This window comes from Rhinopithecus roxellana, chromosome 7, assembly GCF_007565055.1.
Source record: "Rhinopithecus roxellana isolate Shanxi Qingling chromosome 7, ASM756505v1, whole genome shotgun sequence".
Lineage (NCBI taxonomy): Eukaryota > Metazoa > Chordata > Mammalia > Primates > Cercopithecidae > Rhinopithecus > Rhinopithecus roxellana.
In genome coordinates this window covers 117,188,758-117,201,453 of record NC_044555.1, presented here as the reverse complement: position 1 = coordinate 117,201,453, position 12,696 = coordinate 117,188,758, and positions in this window count along the sequence as shown.

Sequence of the window (12,696 nt, the reverse complement as noted above, 5' to 3'; positions counted from 1 at the left end):
ATCCTTTCAATCATCCAACAAATATTTTTTATCACCTATACTTCTGGATACTTAGCATATAGCAGTGGAATAAAATGGAGGGAAAAAATTATTAGTGTTTTCATTGAAGTTATTTACTAGTAGGGGAAGTGACATGGTTTGGATCTGTGTCGCGGTGCATATCTCATGTCAAACTGTAATCCCCAATGTTGAAGGTGGGGCCCGGTGGGGGTGATTAAATAATGGGGATGGATTTTGCCTTTGTGCTGTTCTAGTGATGAGTGAGTTCTTATGAGTTCTGGTCATTTAAAAGTGTGTTGCAGCTTCACCCTCATCTCTCTTTCTCCTGCTCCAGCCATGTGAAGTGGTTCACTCCCTTTTTGCCTTCTACCATGATTGGAAGCTTCTTGAGGCCTCCCCAGAATCAGAAGCCACAATGCTTCCTGTACAACCTGCAGAACCATGAGCCAATTAAACCTCTTTCCTTTATAAATGACCCAGTCTCAAGAATGTCTTTATAGCAGTGCAAGAATGGACTAATACAGGGAGACGTACCAAACAGATGAACGAGTGAAATATTTAAAATGTCAGAAGAAAATAAATACTATGCATACAAATGAACACAGTAAGGAAGATAGCCTGTGACAATGGAGTGATTTTAAGTAGGGTGGCCAAAGGATGCTTATTTGATTTAATATTTCAGTAGTGACTTGATGAAAGTGAGGAACTGACACGTGCAAATATCTAAGGTAAAATGTTACAGGTGGAGGACACAATGACTGAAGTTCCAAGGTGAAAATGTACTTGGAATATTGAGATAAGGCAAGGAGGTGAGTCCAGCTGGAGCTCAGTAAGCAAAAAGGAAAAGGGAAGAGGTTAAAGGCAGGAAGTCAGAAAAAAAAATTATATATATATATATAATATATGTAATATATATATAATATATGTTTTATATATTATATATATATATAATGGGGATGGATTTTGCCCTTGGTGCTGTTTATAGTGACAGTGAGTGAGTTCTTATGAGTTCTGGTCATTTAAAAGTGTGTTACAGCTTCACCCTCGTCTCTCTTTCTCCTGCTCCAGCCATATGAAGTGGCTCACTCCCTTTTTGCCTTCTACCATGATTGGAAGCTTCTTGAGGCCTCCCCAGAATCAGAATATATATGTGTGTGTGTGTGTGTGTGTGTGTGTGTGTGTGTGTGTGTGTGTTATTATAAAGACATCATCTTCTACTGAATGAAAGTGGAAGCCATTGAAGGGTTTGGAATAGAGGAATGATAGCATCTGACAGGATCTTACTTTTGTTTTCAGAGACAAGGTCTCACTGTGTTTCCTGGGCTGGAATGAAGTGGTGTGATCATAGATCACTGTAATCTTGAACACCTGGGCTCAAGCTATTCTCCTGCCTTGGTATCCCAAAGCTCTGGGATTACATGTATGAGTCACCATGCCTGGCCAGATCTTACTTTTTAATGTAATGATTCTGGGTTTTCATTTAAGATAGACTCAAGGGTAGTAAAGACTGACGTAAGGAGACTAGTGAAGGGGCTATAGCAAGACATGGTGGTGACTTACACCAGTACCGTAGCTGCAGAAGCAATGAGAAGAATTTCATCACACTCATTCTTGTGTACGACACACACACACAATGTTTCAAAGATGACTTAAAGAGTTTTGCCTTGAGGAAATGAAAAAATGTAGTTGTCATTTAATAAAACATGTAAAATTTCAGGAGGAATAATTTTCTGGCATTTTGGAATGGAAATCAGGATTTGGTAGCAGTCATGCTAATGTTCAGATGTTTACAACTTCATAACGTAGTCTCTATCAACCTTACAAGTCATGTGGTATTGAACAAAACTCTCTATCATCCTTAAGAAGCTTCAAAGCACCAATATTTTATAACCATTAAATTTTTACTTGAAACTTTTTTGGATCAAATTTCGTACCGTTTTTGTTTTTCTACTTTTCACACAGAACTCAAAAAATGTACTTTTAACCTTGGTAGTAATCATAGAGACTCTTGAATTCGAAGTGATACTAAACACCCACACTTCATTTGCATTTGTTTACTACCTTTGCTTTTGCAATTTTTAATTTCATAAAGTGTCTCAGGACTTCCTATAAAGGTGTACATATAAAAAAACTCATATAATCACACCATGCAGAGATAACTATTGCTTTCATTCATATTCCTTCTTATCACTCCATAATCCATTCACAACTCACACTTGTGTATATATTGTGAGAATGTTATATACCCGGGAACTGTACTAAATGCTTTACATGGATTGGCTAGTTTAAGTTATACAACAGCCTTTTATCAGTCATGTTATTACTTGCAAATAGTGAAAGCAAACTACGTACTTTAAACATTAAAAAAACAAATTTATTAAAGAATATCAACTTAAAGATTTCCCAGAATTTGCAAATCATGCTGGGGTGCTGTACAGATGGACAATGTCCAAGATTGCAGGACATATTTGGTATGATAGAAAGATCATAATTGCTTCTGTGATTCACAGAGAATGCATGTGACACCACCAATTCTCCTAGCACTGGACACTGGATATTACCTCTGAAATGTTTGGATCTGCTTTCCATGGACATTCATACATGACAAATTTTCCTCAAATAGAGTAAGTGTGTTAAAATTCTGGGAAATCAAAAATACTACTGGAATGATCCATGTCTTAGACTGCCCAATACCAGTATATTAATTTTTTATATGCTTAAACCTTCAAATAACAAAAGCGTAGTAATAGAGACTCACATAAGAAAGCCAACCCTTGATAGGCAGGCAAATAGGAAAGCAAGACTAATTTATTATCTCTCCAAAAGAGGGTCATCCAAATTATTATTATTTTTTTTTTTTTTTTTTTTTTTTTGAGGCAGAGTCTCACTCTGTCCCCGGGGCTGGAGTGCAGTGGCCGGATCTCAGCTCACTGCAAGCTCCGCCTCCCGGGTTCACGCCATTCTCCTGCCTCAGCCTCCCGAGTAGCTGGGACTACAGGCGCCCGCCACTTCGCCCGGCTAGTTTTTTTGTATTTTTAGTAGAGACGGGGTTTCACCGTGTTAGCCAGGATGGTCTCGATCTCCTGACCTCGTGATCCGCCCGTCTCGGCCTCCCAAAGTGCTGGGATTACAGGCTTGAGCCACCGCGCCCGGCCCCAAATTATTATTATTTTTATGTTAAGCTACAGCTCTCATCAGCAGGTGATTGTGATTCTTCTATAATTTCATTGCAATGAATCTCAATGGACTAAATTGGGAAGGTCACCACCACCAATGAACTCTTTTTTAAAAAATTTACGAGGGAAAAGAGAGAGGAGAAACACACATGCAGACGCACACACACACCCACCACACACACGCACACTCACACTCACAATAGTTAGCATAGCCAATCATATACAAGACCCTGCACAGAATCCATGCTGGCAAGGGTGGTGGCAGTCACCTCCAGTATTCAAAAGCATCAAAAATACATAGTAATTAGGTTATTAAAGAGAAGTACCAAAATGTATAATAAGCACTGCTGAGGAGTGGGTTATATTTCTAGCTCTGAAATCTAGGATCCTTCACTTACATGTTCTGTGTGCTGGGGAAAGTTGCTTAACTTCACGAGCCTTCAGTTTCTTCATCTCTAAAATAGAGATATCAATAATATACCTATCTCATAGAACTATTATTGTAATAATATGAAATAATGCATGTCTCCTATTCAAATGTAACTTGTTTGTGAATTAAATTTCACTATGGGTATACCTGATTATCTGACTGGTCCTGAAGAGGACTATGTTTGGCTGCTCTTGCGAGTAAATCAGTAACTCAACAGTGGCAGTAGCCAAATGAGCAATAATGAGGTGAAGTTTCAACAGCGGAGGTTGCAATACTCTACATGTTGTATATAACTCAGGATTATTTCAGCAAAAGAATTGTTATGCCTATAAAACTAAGAAAACAGATTTAAAAAGTTTTCTAGTGCAAAAATGCAAAGATACATTTTATACAATATCTGTTTTGCTTTTGTATTGTATATAATAGAGAAGTAGTGTGGGAAAGGGCACACATTGGTATAGCAGAAGCATTGGAATAATAACTATGTCTAGCAATTAGCAAGCATCTATCATAGTTCAGATACTATACTAAGCACTTTACATATATAATTTCATGTAATGAACATAGCAATTTTTGAAAGTTGTAAAATTGAATATTAGAGAATATAAGTACCTTGCCCTAAAGTACACAATTTAAAATGGCCATCTAACTTCTATATTATCATGGTAAATCAGGTCCTTAAGGATCAGATATGTAATATCTACTTTCTGCCATAGTGCATTCTTATAAACTGCAAGACAAAGCAAATAATTATAAAATGAATAGTATTTTCACAAAGAAACAATGCCATTATTGAAAATTGTATTCTTAACCAATAATATGACATTGAAAATGTCATGCATATATATCAAGAATATGTCATAAGAACAAAGAAACCCTGACCATAAAATGTGCTAAATCTAATGGATATTAATTAATTATATATTTGATGAATAATAATGCTGCTTCTCTTTTTTGAACTTAGAAAGGATCTTGAGGAATATTTTCAGTGGCTTCTGTCTCTAAGGAAACTCTCAAGTGGTGAAAAAAAAGCAACTTCAAAGCTTTCTTCTTTCTTGATAAATGTCCTTTACTTTTGTAGTCATTTGGATCTACTCCATTGACTATTATTTTAAGTTGCTATGATAGCATATAATATTGGAAAAAAAAAAGAAAAAACAAAAAGCTTTAAATTTAGTGATTTAGAAGACCTAATTTCTAGCTTTGTCTCTGCTGGAAATTACCTATAATGCCCAAGCAGTATTGCTTCTTTTCTGTTCCTGACTTTCTCCATCTCTATGAAGATACTAGATTTGGTGAACTATAAAGGCTCCTTCAGGGATAGAACTTTCTAGAAACTGGTATAGAGTACCCAGTCCTTGGATATTGATCTAAGTTGTTGGAGAGCGGATGTTTTCTCAATCTGGTTCTGTTGACTATTGATTCTTATTTGTCTGTTCTTACCACAGGATCAAATTATGAAGGGAATCTCTTCCAGGTTATATGACTTGCTTTGGTCATATCTAGTGTTTACAGACACATAGTATGATATGTCATAGTAAAATAAGAAGGAATCTAGACGTTCTGAATTCAAATCCTGTTTCTTCATTTACTGAGTGACCTTCAACTAAGTCCCTTAACCTCCTTAAACCTAGAATTTCCCATTAATATAACAGAGGGGATAGTTCTTTTCCTACAGGGTAATGATAAAGATTATGTGAAATAATGTATGAAAACATCTTGTGTGTATCTATTTCCTTATAATAGTTAGAGGCTGATGTAGAAACTCAAACCCAAGGGCATCTTGATAATTTGTTAGAAAGCTACTCCCTCATGGGACAATGTGCCTAGACAAAAGAGTTTAGAAGTAGGGTAGAGATGCTAATTAGCTGTCAACTGATTTTGAACTGATCAACATAACAAAGCTTAAATAGACTGTATTGCTATTATCAGTGCCTGTTAATTCACTCAGAGGATGTGAGCAAACTATAAACCTGCAAAGGATTACAGAGGATGCCTAGTGCAGTGAAGCCCTGTACTGAATGAACAAATAAGCCCCCAGGGAAACTTTTAAAAATTACCAGTTTCTAGAGCCGGTCCTGGACATTATGATACAATAGATGAAGTGTGGTGGCCAGGAGTTTGCATGTTAAAGAATCTTCCTAGAATATCAATGAACAGCCAAGACTGAGGACAGTTGAACTGATCAGATTCCTCATTTTACAAGTGAGGAATACCTGGCAGAGGGAGGAAGATTGAGATCCCAAAGCAGGAACTTGAAAAAAGTTCTGATACTTAATCCTTTGTTCTTTCCATAATATCACATGGCAAAAGGCAGATAGCAGAGTCCGTGGTATTTCCTGCAAGCCAGGACCATTGTAGCTGGTACCCTGGCTGTCTATGCTGAAGTCAGGTTTATGTTCTCACGCACATAATGCGAGCCATGGAGTGCTGGGGCCATTTGTCAGAGACAACCTTCTACAATGTCACATTACCAGGTTGTAAATAGTGTACACTCACCTGAGGTAGGTTGCCACATTAAAATGGAACACAATGACAAGGGAGAATGTAGATGTAAAACTGAAAGGGTCAGAAACTGCTCAGAAGTCAGAGGAAGAAATAAGAAGTGGAAGCCTAGAGGCGTTTTCTGATATTGCCTTGGTATTTGATTGGGATTCTGTTTCTAGACATAGTAAAAGGAAACAAGACCAACTTGATGGTCAAGGTGCTGTAAGTAGAAGATCAGCTGGCTTCCCCAATTTTTTTGAAACCAGAAAAGTAGGCTGGGCATGGTGGCTCACGCTTGTAATCCCAGCACTTTGGGAGGCTGAGGTGGGTGGATCACGAGGTCAGGAGTTCGAGACAAGCCTGGTCAACATGCTGAAACCCCGTCTCTACTAAAAATACAAAAAATTAGCCGGGCATGGTGGCACGCACCTGTAGTCCCAGCTACTCAGAAGGCTGAAGCAGAAGAATCCCTTGAACCTGGGAGGCGGAGGTTGCAGTGAGCCAAGATCAAGCCACTGTACTCCAGCCTGGGCGACAGAGCTAGACTTCATCTCAGAAAAAAAATAAATAAATAAAGTAATAGGTTTATATGTATAGCAACTAAGATAGTATCAAGTTCATTACTAGAAAGTTTATATCTTGGTCAAATATATTTACCTAATAAGTGGAACATGAATATTAAGATACAGTATTAACAAAGTCATTAAAACTCATGATTTGAGAGAAACTAGATCTGTAGTTAGGGGCAACAGCAGTTTATTGAATGGAAAAATCTTTCCAACTTTTAGTTCTGGTTAAAATCCTTCTGGGGTAGCAGCTTTTTGTTTCTAACTTTAAAAAGCTCCCATACACAATCAATTGTACTATTTTATTCATTTTGAAATGTTTGACAGTGGAAGGACTGGGAATTGAAAGACTTTGATTGCAATCCTGACTTGCCATGGACCAATGCCATGACCTTGCAGAAGTTCCTTTTCCCCAGACTGGTCCCCATAGTACTCACTGGAAAGACATGATCTCAAAGGGCTCTTCAACTCTAAGAGTCAGTGAGAGCAAAGGTTTGGGCAGAGATGAAAATAAGATAGCAGGGTGCATCTGGGAGGTGGAGGATGGAATTGAATCTGATCCTAATGCATCTGCGGGGATCAGAGCTAAAATCAATAATGTATGCTGTTGTTTCTCTTTATCTTTTTTTCTTTTTTTCTCCTACTGTCTTTCCCCATCTATTCCTGCCTTTTTAATATTATGTCTCCTAACTCTAGCTTTAACTCCTGAATTATATTAGGATTTTTGCTGAAGTTCATAAATTTTAAGCAAAGAGATGTAGAAAATTGTTAAGGCCTAAAATGAATTTCAACACTCAGTGATTGCATATCCTATGCTTCCTACTGGAAGTGAAAGAAACTTTTCATGGTGTGGAGGGCAGGAGAATGATAAACAATCTGTTTTCTTCAAATTTCTATGAAAATGTGAAAGCATTCATAGGAAGACAAAAATAAAGTAGAAACCCTGATAATCCTTCTAGAGCAGTGCTTTTTCTTTGATGAAAGGCATTGTGAACCTTCACCCATAGAAACATTTCAAGCACAATTGAATGCATTTGTAATTTTTGAATCCTATATTTGAAAAACATTTGAAAGCCAAAGTACTAAAATCTAAAGAAAATGCTTTTCTATCGGCCTCCTATCATATTTTATACTGTGATAGTTACATAACTTGAAACATGGTGTTTTTAATGTAGTATTCTCAAGCAATTGTTCAGGGAACAAATACTCACCGTATGGTACACTGGAAAATGCAGCAGAAATTTTGAAATCAGAACAAATTGGACTGCAGTCTCCCTCCCACTTCATAGGTAAAACAATTTTGGAAAATCACTAACCCCCTAGTTTTCTTACTTGCTTCTCGTGAAGGTAGAGTGTAATATATGTAAAAGCACTTTATGAACAATACAGGTTATAAGAGAAGGGGAACGTGTTGTTGGCTCATCAGCTCCTCAAATGTGCTTTCATTGGGTGGTAACATCTCTAATGTGAAACTCATATTATCTATATGTGATTACTAAGATTATGACGGAGGTGATTCTTTTGAAGTATCCTCAGTGCAGGGTTTGGCACAGACTGGTTACTCAACACATATATATTATTCTAGACTTTTTTTTTTTTTTTTTGCTTGCAAAACGTTAACTTATGGGTATAATAGCTTAATTATCACATAATCACACTTGAGTTGTTATTCAGAATAATTTTGTCCTCAGCAAATAATCAGAACATTAATAGGCAATGCAGATAAAGAGTTTATGAGTGAATGACAGCAACTGGCCCAACTTCTTCAGCACTAGGTTTCTAATGATTCAAGCCTGCAGATTGTGCCATATTTTTATTCATTTGCACTGCAAAGTTTTTTTTTTTTTTTCTGTTAAATCCTTGTTATTCGGCCTTGCATCATTTCAGTAAAATAAATTTCGTTCCATCAAATTCATTAGATAAGCTGTGATGTGGGAAAAGTCAAAATTTATCTTCGCTGAAGCTACTTTCAGACAGTACCTAAGCTGGGCATTTGAAAGTGGTTGTCGGATAAACTTGGCAGCCGTTTCTTTCCACAGAAATTCTTAGTTGAAGCCTTTGGTCTCTCTTCTTCACTCATGGGATGGTTCCTCTTGTCCTGGTTGCAGAATAGGGCTCCAGCAGTGAGGATTCTCAGCTTTTCTGTTTTACAGCCCTAGAGACTTGGCTGCTGCAGCTGGGTATGAAGCAGTGATTTTCACATGCCTTTTTCATCACTTTTTTCCTATGAGAAGATTGCTTTTGACATTCATTTTTAAGTTACATATCGTTTTCCAAGAATATATCTCTCACAAAAGCTGTAGAATGCCAGTAATAAATGTATTAGTAGCTAAGAAGCTCAGTCTGGAAACTACCTTGTCTGCTTTAAGTCAGAGTGAAATACTTCCAATAATTTAACTATTCTTAAACAATCACTTGATGTAATATTTAAATCTAAACACTAAAATCTTCTGTGGTTTTTCATCTGTATTAGTTCAGTACTACATAGATAAAATGTTTGATATCTGTACCTGAATTTGATCTATACGAAGCCAGCATGAGAAATTGAAGGGGGGATTAGATACTTGTTTATTTATTTTAATTTATTCTGGAATATGATTAACTTATTTATTTGTCAGAATTGATTGTTTAAATGAATTGACTGATTGTACTCTTTTTTTGGGGGTTCAGTTAGAATACCCTCAATCAACAGAGTCATTGGTCCAGCATCTTACAAGTATCATCAAAATGGCTATCATACATAGGAAAGGCAGTAAAGCAATGATATTCACTGGGAGCCCGCTGTGTAGGTCAGGAACTATGTTAATTATTATATCTTATTTCACTTAATTCTTACAATAATCTTAAAAGGTAAATATTATCCTAATTTTCGAAGGAGGCATTGGAAGCAGAGAGCGTGAGTAACTTCTGCAATACTCTAGAGTCAGGATTCACACGTAAGTCAGACTCCAGTCTACAGGAATGTGCCACAACACCAAGCTCCTCAATGACTTGTTTTGCTCTTGTCCTATCTTTTGTGCACTTAACATCTTTATCACTATGTTCAAAACTAAAATACAGTTTTAGTGCTTATTTATCCAGTTTTATTTTTTCAAGTTAATACCAGCCACAGACCATTTCAGTTTCCCCGTCTCGCTTTGAAAACTATACAACTCAATAACCATACGTGTGGATGTGTCTTTATAATAGAATGAATATAATGATTTATATTCATTTGGGTATATACCCAGTAATGAGATTGCTGGGTCAAATGGTATTTCTGGGTCTAGATCCTTGAGGGATTGCCATACTGTCTTCCACAATGGTGAAACTAATTTACACTCCCACCGACAGTGTAAAAGCGTTCCTACTGCTCCACCGCCTCGCCAGCATCTATTGTTTCCTGACTTTTTAATAATCGCCATTCTGACTGGCATGAGATGGTATCTCATTGTGGTTTTGATTCGCATTTCTCTGATGATCAGTGATGTTGAGCTTTTTTTCATATGTTTTTTGGCTGCCTGAATGTCTTCTTCTGAGAAGTGTCTGTTCATATCATTTGCCCACTTTTTGATGGGGTTGTTTTTCTTCTTGTAAATATGCTTAAGTTCCTTAAATTCTGGATATTAGACCTTTGTCAGATGGGTAGATTGCAAAAATCTTCTCCCATTCTGTAGGTTGCCTATTCACTCCAATGACAGTTTCTTTTGCTGTGCAGAAGCTCTTTAGTTTAATTAGATCCCATTTGTCAATTTTGGCTTTTGTTGCAATTGCTTTTGTCATTTTTGTCATGAAGTCTTTGCCCGTACCTATGTCCTGAATGGTATTGCCAAACTTTTCTTCTAGGGTTTTTATGGTTTTGGGTTTCACATTTAAGTCTTTAATTTATCTTGAGTTAATTTTCTTATAAGATGTAAGGAAAAGGTTTATTGCAGCACTATTTACAATAGCAAAGACATGGAACCAACCCAAATGCCCATCAGTGATAGATTGGATACAGAAAATGTGGTACATATACATCATGGAATCCTATGCATCCATAAAAAGGAATGGGATCATGTTTTTCCTGGGACATGGATGAAGTTGGAAGCCATCACCCTCAGCAAACTAACACAGAAACAGAAAACCAAACAGCACATGTTCTCACTCATAAGTGGTAGTTGAACATTGAGAACATATGGACACAGAGAGGGGAACAACACACAGTAGGGTCTGTTGGACGGTGGAGGGTGAGGGGAGGTAACTTAGAGGATGGGTCAATAGGTGCAGCAATCACCGTGGCACACATATACCTATATAACAAAACTGCATGTTCTGCACGAGTATCCCATTTTTTTAGAAGAAATGAAGAAAAATAAAATAAAATAAAAAGACTTTAACTCAGCTTTGTATCCTCAAAAAAGAAAAAAGGAAAAATATGCAATTCAAATTTCGCTGTGTACAAACTGAATTCTTTAAAAAAATAAAATTTTTTCTTAAATTACAAATCATAAATGTAAATCTTAAATTATAAATTCTTAAAAATACCTGTCCCCCATAGTGAGAAAGAGCTGCAATTAAAACAGTGGTTAGCATGCACCCAAGAGGGCTGAATAGGAACAGCTCCAGCCTCCAGCTCCCAGTGTGAGCAACATAGAACACGGGCGATTTCTGCATTTTCAACTGAGGTACTGGGTTCATCTCACTGGGGCGTGTCGGACAGTTGGCGCTGGTCCACGGGTGCAGCCCGACCAGCGAGAGCTGAAGCAGGGTGAGGCATCACCTTACCTGGGAAGCTCAAGGAGGAAGGGAATTTCTTTTCCTAGCCAAAGGAAATTGAGACACACAACACCTGGAAAATCGGGTAACTCCCACCCTAATACTGCACTTTACCAAGGGTCTCAGCAAACGGGCACACCAGGAGATTATATCCCACACCTGGCCCAGAGGATCCCACGCCCATGGAGCCTCCCTCATTGCTAGCACAGCAGTCTGAGATCTAACTGCAAAGTGGCAGTGAGACTGGGGAAGGGGCGCCCACCATTGCTGAGACTTAAGTAGGTAAACAAAGCCTCTGGGAAGCTCGAATTGGGTGGAGCCCACCACAGCTCAAGGAGGCCGGCCTGCCTCTGTAGACGACTCCTCTGGGGACAGGGCATAGCTAAACAAAAAGCAGCAGAAACCTCGGCAGAGGTAAATGCCCCTGTCTGACAGCTTTGAAGAGAGCAGTGGATCTCCCAGCATGGAAGTTGAGATCTGAGAACAGACAGACTGCCTGCTCAAGTGGGTCCCTGACCCCTGCGTAGCCTAACTGGGAGACATCCCCTACTAAGTACAGACCAACACTTCACACGGCGGGGTACACCCCTGAGACAAAGCTTCCAGAGCAAGAATCAGACAGCAACATTTGCTGTTCAGCAATATTGTATCTTCTGCAGCCTCTGTTGCTGATACCCAGGCAAACAGGTCTGGAGTGGACCTCAAGCAAACTCCAACAGACCTACAGCTGAGGGTCCTGTTAGAAGGAAAACTAACGAACAGAAAGGACACCCACACCAAAACCCCATCAGTACATCACCATCATCAAAGACCAAAGGCAGATAAAATCACAAAGATGGGGAAAAAGCAGTGCAGAAAAGCTGGAAATTCAAAAAATCAGAGTGCGTTTCCCCCTCCAAAGGAACGCAGCTTATCGCCAGCAACAGAACAAAGCTCTGCACCAAGTGGACCTAATAGACATCTACAGAACTCTCCACCCCAAATCAACAGAATATACATTCTTCTCAGCACCACATCACACTTATTCCAAAATTAACCACATAGTTGAAAGTACAGCACTCCTCAGCAAATGTACAAGAACAGAAATTATAACAAACTGTCTCTCAGACCACAGTGCAATCAAACTAGAACTCAGGACTAAGAAACTCAATCAAAACCACTCAACTACATGGAAACTGAACAACCTGCTCCTGAATGACTACTGGGTACATAACAAAATGAAGGCAGAAATAAAGATGTTCTTTGAAACCAATGAGAACAAAGATACAATATACCAGAATCTCTGGGACACATTTAAAGC